This window comes from Rhinolophus sinicus, chromosome 13 (genome assembly GCF_057876585.1).
Source record: "Rhinolophus sinicus isolate RSI-liver-muscle chromosome 13, RSI-T2T, whole genome shotgun sequence".
NCBI classification, from domain to species: Eukaryota; Metazoa; Chordata; class Mammalia; order Chiroptera; family Rhinolophidae; genus Rhinolophus; species Rhinolophus sinicus.
The window spans coordinates 28,330,227-28,339,525 of record NC_142513.1 but is presented as its reverse complement, the minus strand read 5'-3'; the positions used below and the strand labels follow the sequence as shown (position 1 = coordinate 28,339,525).

General features: G+C 38.2%; 1 pseudogene; it reads right to left on the bottom strand.

Moving 5' to 3' along the window:
* Positions 1 to 217: 217 nt before the first annotated feature.
* LOC109449013 (nuclear cap-binding protein subunit 1 pseudogene) lies at positions 218 to 5,885 on the bottom strand (annotated as a pseudogene).
* Positions 5,886 to 9,299: the final 3,414 nt, after the last annotated feature.

The window sequence follows — 9,299 nt, the reverse complement described above, 5'->3', positions numbered from 1 at the left end:
TATTAGGTGTGATTTTTTTAAAACATATTTTTAGTTTTATTTCAGCCATGTTAGGTTCTCCATCTGTGAAAATCTACACTGCTTGATAATAAACCCACCAGTTCTATATACTACTTTGCCAGCTTGACCTGTAGTGTTTCACATACCTCAGTTAATCTTTTAAGCCTTAAGGAGAAAAAAACGTCAGAAAAAAAGTTGTATCTGTCACATATATAACAGAGCCTATGGTCATCATCACATTATCATCATTAGGGAATATTTGCTTTTTAGGGGCAGTTACAGGTAATCAATGCCATATTTTTCACTGTCCTCTCCGTTTCCTTTAGTAAGTGAAAGGATGCTATAAGAAAGCAAGCATTTAAAACCATCAAAAATAAAACAAATTATTTTGAGATCTTTTTAAAAAATCTTGACATGAGGGGAAGAAGAGGATTTAGGCCTGCAGGGCACAGAACTGCTGGAACACAGCCAGGATAATGAGGGTCTAACTCGGCAGTGAAGAGCAGGTTCTCTAGGGTCACCATGTACTGCTGGATTATTTGGTGATGCTGTAAAAAGATCTGCTGGAGCCGCTCTAAACAGTTCTTGTACCATGGTGTTAATAAACTGGTCCCATCAGTTTCACATCGTACTAAGTGCTTGGTCAAGATCATGATAAACTGCTGAAATATGACCAGGAAGAGGCTCTTCTGTTCACTCTGAGCAGACTCCACTTTTTCCTGTACTCTTTCTATTTGCTTCTCCAGATCCCCGTCTTTTCTGTCACTGCTTCTGTCATCATCATCACTTCGCCGTTTGTGTTGCCTTGCGAGTTTTTCTTTAGCTTCTTCCAGCTCTTTCTGGATTTTCAGAATGTGTTTGTTCATCTTACGAATTGTGACGTGCAAGATTTCCCAAACAAATAATCTAGTAAAGATAGTTCTGAAGAGAAGATCCAATTTGCTACTGCAGCACAGTTAACAATCTGTGTACAGATTATCTTGTCTACTAGTACAGCAATCATCTGTGGATGGAATACTCCAGACTTCAAACATAACTCTTAGAATGTGTAACTTTCCTTCATCACTTTCAGCTAGGGTTTTGAAGAATTCGTGAAAGTTTGCAAGAGCACTAAAGGAGTGGCTGAACGATTTGGCTGCCAGGTGTAGCAGAGTCTGCATAAAGACCTCTATTTTTAATGGGTTAAAGCTGAATCCTTCATCGTCATTGTCATCCTGGTTAGGATGACATCTTTCATCCTAGGTACAGCTTTCAGAATTCTGAAGATTTCATCATTGGTTACTTTACTTTTAAAGGCAACAGCTAAACAGAGGCAAACGAATGTCCAGGAAGAGAATTACTACTTTCATCTCCATACTTGTAAATGCAGGTTGGGTTTGCAGGACATAGAGCTGAGAAGGTCGGAGGAACAATATCCAGTACACACTGATGGCAAGACAATCTCATACACTTTTCTAGAACTTCTTTTACAAACTTTGGTTTGGGACTTTCATGATCTTGAGCAAGACAATCTGACCCATCGTCCCAGCTGCAATGGAACTGGAAGTTACTTAGATGACAGGAAAACCAATTAATAAACCTGTCTATGCATGTAGTATTCATCATGTCCAAACACATATATAGCACTTCGGTTGCCTGTGCAAGAACTTGGGGTAGAGAGCCAGGCTGAAGCTTGCACAGTTCAATGAGAAGTGTTGTGTACATTACGTCAATGTGAGGGGTGCTGGAAGTTGATACAGCTCTGCAAAGTTCACCTCAACTATGTGGTAATTCAAGGGGATCTTGCTTTTCCCTGGGCAGCTCACCAGCTACGCAGCACAAGTGTTCCTTTTCTTCCAGTGGGATTTAATGATGCAGTGAAGATTCTCTTCTATTACAAATCTTTCTACTGAATGACTCCCTGGCGTTACAGGACGCTCTGGATCATCTGTGAAATCAAACATCCTGAAGATGACCTTTGGCATTGGGTACACTGAATCTTCAGTGTGAGGAGGTGGTGTGAAGGGAGGCAAGTTGTGCTGCTGTGCTTCACACAGGATGCTGTCAAAGGCTTGATAAGGCCTTAGGATGTGCCGCTCCTGCCAGGGATCCTTTTTCAATTTCTGAATCTGGGCCCACAGGCAATCTAAATACTCTTCTGTGGATGTGGCTTCTCAGCAGTCCATACTTGTAACATGGGCACGTGAGTCTTTTGGCCTCTTTTAAGATAGCTTTCAGTGTTGGCAAAGATGTGGTCCATCTCTGCATCTTTCTTCTCATACAAATCCTTCCCAACCCAGGGCAAAGATGACAGAAATGCATACACGTACCAATCCCGTCGCACCTGAGGTACATCTTCTTCCTGAGTTACACTTACAAATTTCTAAACATAGCAACCACTGATGGGGCTGCAATGATGTGACAATCCACAAGATCAGATAAAAAAAAACAAAAAAAAACAAAAACCCAAAACGAACCAAATATACAGCTTCATTATAACTGTTTGCTTTCAAAGATTCTTTATGTTGACGAATCATGGCTTCTACAAACTCTCCACCAAAGTTGTAATTCCTGGCATTCAGTAGACCAACTAATGTTGTATAAATTGTCAACTTCTCAGGTAACAGACGTGCAACTGTACAAAGAAGCCTTAAGATCTTGCTCTTGTAGTTGGGAAGATCAGCTTCCAGAACACCAGCCAAGCTTTCTAGGTTGCTCCCCAAAGAGCAGGCACTCTTTTCTCCTACTTTGCATATTAAAGATTATAAATGATCTTCGGTTTTATTTGCATCAGAGGTCTTTCTCCTTTTGTGAGGCTGTCCGCTGTCGTTCTCCTCTCCGTGCCGCTGCCCCGACGTGCCACACGCTGGGCCAGAAACGCGGCGGGCACCGTGGGGACGCTGGCCCGCCAGCCCAGGCGCGCGGAGTGGCCGAGGTGTGATTTTTAAACCGCTTAAAACAGTTACTAGCACACAATTGGGCAATAAATGCTAATTTTCCTATTTCTTTATTTTCAATGTTTGCAAACCCCTAAATAAAATCAAATCAGTTTTGAAACCGAAAGGACCCATTGCATTATTTTACCAATCTGAAGATTTAGATTTGAATTCCTTTCATTTTCGTTATAAACAAAATCCACTTTCTCCCCAATCCTCTTTTACAAAGAAGCATCCATAGAGGCTGAACTAGCTTTTCAAATTTTATATAGTCTTTTTAAAACTTTATATATGGATAGATGAAGCTTACTAGATGAAAATACGGAGTTATTTTTTAAAGCACATTTTTTAAGTGTCTATGGTGAGACAGATTCCATAGGAATCACTTAGTTATCATCATATCACTTACATTGTGTCTGGTACTATTAACTTTGTATTGATCTTATTGGTGAATATCACAGCCCTATTGTTACTCACTCCCATTTTCCAGATTAATTGAAAGAACCAAAGTGAAGGTAAACAATTTGCTCAAAGTCAAACTGCTAGGGACACAGCAGGGATTTAAACGATGGTACTCTGTTCCCAAATATGATGCTTTTAACCAGCATGTGAAGCTTTCTCTGTTAGATATACACTCCCACTTTCAGTGGGAATTTCCCTGAATCTAGTTGTCTAAGTTCTTTTGTTCCTATTCAATCATCTCCATGGCTTTGTGTAAGTCATTTAGGGGGGAGGACAGCAAAAAAGCTTTGCCATAGGATGGCAGATACTGATAAGCCGGCTGGAAAAACAAGGATGGCATTAATAACCCACACCAGGAAAGCTGGTGTGTCCCTTGGCTCTCCTATGATCTGCTTAGAGTCAGTAGAGTCATCCCTGTGGAAATAACACATGGACTTTAAAAATGAACCAAACTGCTGCATAATGCTAACAGGAGAACCCCGTGGGACCTTGCTGGCAATATTCCTTAAGCCCATTCATTGTTTTGCTTCGTGTCTTTTTTTCTGTCCCTGGGATCAGATTTACTCTAACCCATTGGTTCTTTCACCCATCCAACCTTGTTTCTGTCTACTCTATGGCTGACATTCAGTTTCAGACCTTAGCTAGGTGCTATTTTTGATTTATTCGTGCTTCAATTTGGTGTCCTTGGGCAAGTCACCAACGTTTTGGCTCTTAGATATATTGTTCCTAAAATGAGGCATTTTAACAAAATGACCTCCAAGGTATTTGCCAGTTTTAGAAACAATGTTTCCTTTCCAAGTACTTGCAGTATGGCCTCCTGAGTGATTATAAAGTATCACCATGGTTAGATTACACCAAGAAAGATTTATTCCCAGATTTGATATAAAAAAGATTTGATATATTTTGTGTCACATTATGTTGGATCGAGCCACACATATTTGAATATTTGGAGAGGACCCCATGAGTGATGAATTGTCTGTCTAATTCAGTTATTTAGATAACTATTCTCTTAGAAGTTGTTGGCAAGGAAGCCACATGCTACCCTGACTAGCTATAATTTTCTTTTACAACCTTGTTTAAAAAGATTAAGTAGTTATTCTGGGCTTGGTATAGACAAGCTGCTCCAATAACATAAAACAAATTTGCTTATCATCGGAGTTCTGAGTTATTGAAAATATTACTTTGAGAAATATATTATTCTGTTAGACCTGCCATTCCCAGAATTATGCCAACTATCACCAAGGAGGAGACTTTAGGAAATATAAGTTTCTGATACATGGCATCATTCTGCTTAATCTTAATTTCATATTTTTCAAACAAATGAAGCAATAAAGGCAATACATTTTAGAATATTACAAATATAAAAAATAACACAATTTAATTTATTCAAGTTGTTAGGCAGCCAATTAAAGTTTTTAAACATTATTAATTTACTGAATAAAAAGACCCAGATAATGCAGTTTAATTGGTTGTCTTCTAAACAATGAAGTCAATTTATTTTTCCCAAAATCATTTTGATAGACTCCCACAAATCTGGTGATTTTATCATCACTCCCCTGAATTTATTTGTATGCACAAAAGTTGCCTGGTTAAAAGCTATTAAATGTGTATTGTTTACAAGAGAAAGTTAAGGGGTTACTTAACGCTGGTCTTCAGCTATATGATGGATTATTTTAAAACTATCAATGTCTGATTCTTTAATCTGCACAAAGTAACAAGACGTTGATGGGAGAATAAAATTAAGATATGGGCCACACTTCTTGATATAAAGTATAATTAAGTAATGATACAAACAGATATGAACATTTTGCATAGGAAGAACATAAAAACATGAAACAAATTAATCTGTTTAATAAGTTCAGCATAGAGAGAAAATTAATTTTTTCCAACTCCTTTGACTCTGCACTTAAGATACTTTCAACTCCTTCAAATCTGCGTGTCTAACAATATTTTGTTACAACTTGAATTTTTAAAATACCCTAAAAATGTTAGTTTGTGCCCAAGAATATTTTGCTGTCACTCTGACTGCCACAGAAACCAATCAATAGTGCTTTTTTTGGCTTCAAGTACAAATTCAGTTCCTCAATTTCTGGTTCTCTTCTAAATCCAGAATCCCAGAGTGTGAGCTAGATGCATTTCTTCAGTTCCATCTGCCACATGGATCGCTAATAGATGTAGCCATTTTCGGCTCACTATTATTTGATGCAGAAATGCTGGAAGATCAATTAAAAGGTTCTTCTGCTTTGAGAACCCAGGAGACTGCAAAACAGGGCATCCTTTTCATGAACTGCTAACTGTAGACAGGCTTTTAGAGTGTAATTTAAAATTAATGGGAGCAAGTCTTTGATGCAGCTAATACTTCAAAGACATGCCAGGTTTTCATTTGTAATGAAAAAAAAAAAGGAGTTACAGTAATAGGAGGACGCATATTAAAACTTACAAAATCTCCCTAAAGGGTTTGGTCTGATACAGGGGTGTGGTCAGGGGGTTCTTCTTCTCCTTCTCCATCTTCCTCTTCCTCTTCCTCTTCCTCTTCCTCTTCCTCTTCCTCTTCTTCTTTCTCTCTCTCTCTCTTTTTTCTTACTTTACCTTCCTTACCGCTTTCCTCCCTCTTCCTTCCCTCACCCCTCCCTCCCTGACGTCTCCCTCTGTTTCTGCCTTCCTTCCTGCTGCTTCTTTTCTTTCTGTTGTGTCTGACTTAGATAACAATGACTGACAAACCCACAATGCCAACTTTCTAATGTAACAGGTTTCAAATTTTTAAAATGCTTCTCACTTAGGAAAGATTAAATTGTTTTGGGTAATATGCTTTTAATCTTTAATTTTCACGAGTGAGGAGTCACTCCTTGATTTGGAGAATTCCTTCTGGTTGGCAAGACTGGGATGCCACACATTATATTTGAACTAATCAAGAACAATAAATCACTTCCAAACAGAGGAACGGAAGAGAGAAACGTGAACTACGTAGGTGCGAGGAGCTTCAGCTAATAGAGAGGGCCCACCTGCCTTTCTGTTTGTGCCTCATGCTACGAACTCGGGGCAGCTGCTACATAGATGTAGGAATATTCGGGGCTGACCAAATGGTCATAAGAGAATTATCAAGCAATTTAACAAGTTACAACTCTAGAAAACAGTGGATCAAATATCCCCCCAAGCAGTTTTTTTTATATCTGATTCGGGCCATGGAGGCTAATACCTGAGCAATTTGGAATAGGGCTGAAAAACCAATGCCAGGAAAACCAGTTTCTAGAGACATTAAATATTCCGCTTTGTTAATTGAAGGCAACGTATTTGTTTGTGTAAATTATGTACATGTGCATTTGCCAGTGTGATCAGCAGTTTTTTCCTCTATCTCCTCTCCCAGCTCACCTCTTAAAGAGCAGCTAATTCCCTTTAAAAATAAACTTGGCCAACTGAATCAAAGACTTGTCCTCATTCATTGTAAACTACTCTCCCAAAAGTCTCTCTACCATTAGTATTCCACTGGCAAGAAACAGAAATCATTACATTTTAAAATAAAATTTTATTTTTGAAATATAAATATATATTTCCACTGAAGCTATTGTTAACATTTGAGGACTTTTTTTTTTCTTTTCTTTTTTTTTACATTTTGGAAATGTGTTTTTGGAGACCAGTGATTTTTCTCTTTATACTAACGATATTACTTTTAACTGAGTTTAATTGTAATCCAGATTTTTTATGAATTGTTAGAGAAGTTACAAATGGAACTTTCAGTAATCTAGCTTCATTCCTAGGCCTTTAATAGAAATTAGAATGCAAGCTCCATGAGATCTGCTATTTTTTTCTTTTTTCACTTTTCTATCCCAGAACTCACAGTATGTCTGGTACAAAATAAGTGCTCAATAAAAATCTGTCAAATTGATACAATCAAAAACTAAAATGGTATTTCTTCACATAGTCATGAATTAACTACTAGACAACACAAAATGTTAATAAACTAGAATTTTTGTCTTTCACTTATTTATCTGCATATATTTGTTGAGAGTCCCAACTGAGGATGCATTTGTGAACAAAACAAAGTCACTCTTAGTTTTCATGGAAAGTGGAGTCTCCCAAAGGAGACAGATATGAATTCAAGTGCCCCATAAAGAAAGTATGATTGCAAACTGAAGTAGTTCTGTGAGAGGTAAAAGGAAGGAAGGAAGGAAGGAAGGAAGGAAGGAAGGAAGGAAGGAAGGAAGGAAGGAAGGAAGGAAGGAGAAAGAAATAACCTAAGTTCAATTATGGGCTTAGAAAATGCTACACTCAAGGAATTAAAGCTTAAGTTGAGGTCTGAAGAGAAAGTCAGGGTTAACAAAGTAAACAGAAGGAGAAAAAGAATTTCAGACACAGGGAACAGTATGGGCAAAGGCCAAGGGAAGTAGCAAATTAGTCTACTTCCAGGAACCCAAAGAAAGATAATGAGCCTGGAATCTAGAAAATGGAGGACGGTGGTCACCTCCTAAATGCAGGATGATAATATGTGCTGTTGTTTGGGCTGGAAGGGCAATCATCTGATTTACTTCTGGTGGGATTCTGGCAATACTGATTAATTTACTGTGTGCTTGTTCTATATTCCTTATCCCTTGCTTCTTCATTAATGTGTTATCACCAAAATTACCACCTGATGTGCAGTGACTTGGACAGTTTAAGATGTCCTTTCTTGGGGCGGACAGGTGGCTCAGTTGATTAGAGCGTGAGCTCTGGGCAACGGGGCTGCTGGTTTGATTCCCACATGAGCCAACGAGCTGTGCCCTCCACAACTAGAATGAAGTCAATGAGCTGCTGCTCAGCTCCTGAGTGGCCAGATCACTCAGTTGGTTAGAGCACATCCTCTGAACCACAAGGTTGCCGGTTTGACTCCTAGATTCTCGCAAGGGATGGTGGGCTATGCCTCCTTCAACTAACAATGGCAACTGGACCTGGATCTGAGCTGTGCCCTCCAGAACTAGTGTTGAAAGGACAACAACTTGACTTGGAAAAGTCCTGGAAGTACACACTGTTCCCCTTCCCCAATTAAAAAAAAAAAAAAAAAAAAAAAAAAAAAAAAGATGTCTTTTCTTTTCTTTAGCTTCTGTATCTTTAATCAGCAGATGATCTCTTCTAAGTTGTGGAAAATAGGAAAGGACAAATTAGAGGAATGTCCTTAAAGAAGAAATAAAAATAAATAGCAAAATACCATCTAAAAGGTAAAGTGAAATAATCAATATTTATTTAAGTTTGACATCTTATCAGGCTCTTCAGACACATAATCTCATTTATTTAGCTGAACACAGTTAGGTAGTCATTCTTGTTATTTCACAGATAAGAACATGTGGGCTAAATCAGTAAGTGTCTGAACCATGGGTTTTTCTCTGCAAAAGTAGTCATTGTTTTGCACCATACGAGTACGCATACATTTTGCATCACCACCTGCATACCTGCATACGAGTATGTAGCATGGTGTAGTGATTAGAAATCGGGTCTTTGAAGTCAGATTTTCTGTGTTCAGCCTCAACGCTATTACTCATTATGTATGTATACTTCACAGGCTACATGAAAGTCAAGCAAACTAATATTTTTGAGCACCTTGAACAGTTCCTAGGACTAAAAAATCTTTATCAAAATGATTGTTTATGTAAATAATATAAACACAAAAGGGGAAATGTTTACATGATAAATTTACATTGTTTTTTTAATTACTCATGACAAGAAAAGAGCAACAACAACCTATAGGTCTTTGCCGATTGAAAATGTACCCTTCATTGCTCTGAATCTCTTCCCAATAGAAATGACTCCAGTTGCAACAGTGCATAGAAAAGTTCAAGCCTAAGAAAGCTCTCAAACAAAGTGGAGGTTGTGGTGAACAGCAATTGGAAGAAAACTGGTAGATTCGTTGGACATGCAGGCTAAACTGTAGGCTGGCTGGTTTGCTAATGAGAA